Source organism: Penaeus monodon, chromosome 1 (assembly GCF_015228065.2).
Source record: "Penaeus monodon isolate SGIC_2016 chromosome 1, NSTDA_Pmon_1, whole genome shotgun sequence".
NCBI classification, from domain to species: Eukaryota; Metazoa; Arthropoda; class Malacostraca; order Decapoda; family Penaeidae; genus Penaeus; species Penaeus monodon.
This window is the reverse complement of record NC_051386.1, coordinates 24709475-24711974: the sequence shown is the minus strand read 5'-3', so window position 1 is coordinate 24711974 and position 2500 is coordinate 24709475.

Below are 2500 nucleotides of genomic sequence, written 5' to 3'. Positions count from 1 at the left end.
GCATCTTCTTGTTTCAATTTCACTTGTGTTTTTTCAGATATCCAGGGGGAATTTGTCTTTTTCTTTTTGGCGATAGTTTCTTAAGCAGTGCTCAGCAGGAGTTCTTTTCCTTCTTCCCACAACTCATTTGGTGTTTTATCATCTTCACATTGATTGAGTATTTCAAATTTGTTTGACACTGTAATTCTGTAATTGTTATCAAGAGTTTTGTAGTCGAGCTTTAGAGGTGGTGTTGGACGCCCCATCTTTTTGAGTCTTATTTTAAAGTCGATAGTTAGTAGTTGGTGGTCACTGTTGCAGTCGGCACCAGGTCTTGTCTTGGCATTTTTTATGCAACTTTTCCATTTTTGGTTCAGCACAATGTAGTCAATTTGGTTGCGTGTTCTTTTGTCTGGTGAAAACCACGTGTGCAAGTGTCTTGGGTGGTGTTGGAACAATGTATTGGCTATAACTAGATTATTTGTACTACAGAATTCAATAAAATCTTTACCTCTTTCATTTATATCTCCAAGGCCGAATTTTCCACAGGTGTCATTTTTTAGATCATTTTTCCCTACTTTGGCGTTGAGGTCTCCCATGATTATTTTTACATCTCTGTTAGGGATTGTGTCTAAAGTATCTTGGAGAGAGTTATAAAAAATTTCCATTTCTTCATCACTTGCAATATTGGTTGGTGTGTAGCATTGTATAATACTAATATTATGAGGTTTTGCTTGTATTCTGACTTTTAAAATGCGATCATTTATTGGGCTGTACCCAATTAGTGCATTTGCATTTTTTTTCGTGAGAATTATAGCAACTCCGTGACTATAATTTCCTTCTTCTTTTCCAGAAAAAAGAACTTTCTTGTTTTCTTTAGTTTTGAAACTTCCATTACTTTTCCAATTGGTCTCACTTATTCCTAGTATTTGAATGTTGTATTTATCCATTTCGTTACAGACAGTATGTAATTTACCCATCACTTTCATTTTCCTTACGTTCCACGTTCCGATTTTTAATGTGTTTCTTAATTGGACATGTTTTCTTTATCTTCTTTGTCTTCCAGATGCATACTTAACATTGTCAGCCTGGTTGCCCACTGAATAACGCGCCCCTTGATAACCCATGCGACGGGCGATGTGGTATGAATTATTATTTCTGTATTTAATCATTGGTGTAGAGGTTTGTCAGGAGAAAATAAAAGTTGAGTGGAATCCCCCAGGCTCCTTCTCAACTCACAGTCTCCAACTAACTAGGAGGAACTATCTCTGCCGCTTTAAAGCAGTTACACTGTAATACGCCAGACATATTATTTGGTGAAACCAGTAATCAGTAGAACTGAAGGTGTTTTCACCAGATATCCACTGCCCTGCTGCCGACAGTTTCACCGCAACCCTGGTATAGGGAGCTAATAGGGTGCTATCCTTGTTCAAGGGAACCCCAGGGTGCAGTTTATTGTCTTACCCAGGACAAACATATATACACACATATATGTATATATACTGTTACGCCGGCCGCCTCGTCTCTCTGCCACCAACACAAGGCAGGCTAGGCAGACGGCGTGCTATCCACAGGGTCGTAAACACTGAACAGTTCCAAGAAGCACCGAGCAACACAGCGTCCCAGAACACCACGAGGGGAAACGCCGAGTGGCGAGGCAGGGCACGAAATAAACACAAAATGAGTCTTTCCTTTATTTACACAAGTTATTTACCCGTACACTTTTCTATATGCACAATACAGGGGGAAACCAGCATGTCACACTGCACGATACAGCTTATAACAGGGCAACACAAAGTTTATCAGGTCACAAGGGCACACACGAGGTCTTCACAGGAGCAGCACCCAACTCCGTCTCCCTCTTGGCTTGTTCCTCCGCTCCTCCGCTCACAGCCAGTTGCGTCATGTTTGCCCAGGTCCCTTCATGTTAACACATGCCCAGGTCATCCTTTTCATGTTAACACATGTTTCGCACAGAGACGAAGACCCACTGGCATAGCAATACACACATATATGCATATATATATATATATATATATATATATATATATATATATATATATATATATATATATATACATATACATATATGTATATATATGAATATATATGCATATATACATGTACATATACATACAGACACACACATAACACACACACACACACACACACACACACATATATATGTATATATATATATATATATATATATATATATATATATATATATATATATATATATATATATATATATATATATATATATATATATATGTATGTATATATACACATTACAATAACGGTATGCTCATGTTTGAGCAGCCGTGGACCTCTCCACCATCCTCCGCCACTCAACTCGATCTTGCGCTTTTCTTTCCACTTGTACCATCGTCAGCCCGCAAATATCTTTGATGTTGCCGTTCAGTCTTGTCTTCGGTTTGCCTCTTCCTCTGTTTCCTATCACCATCCCTGTCAGCAAGTTTTTCTCAATACTTTACTTCTCATCACATGACCAATAAAC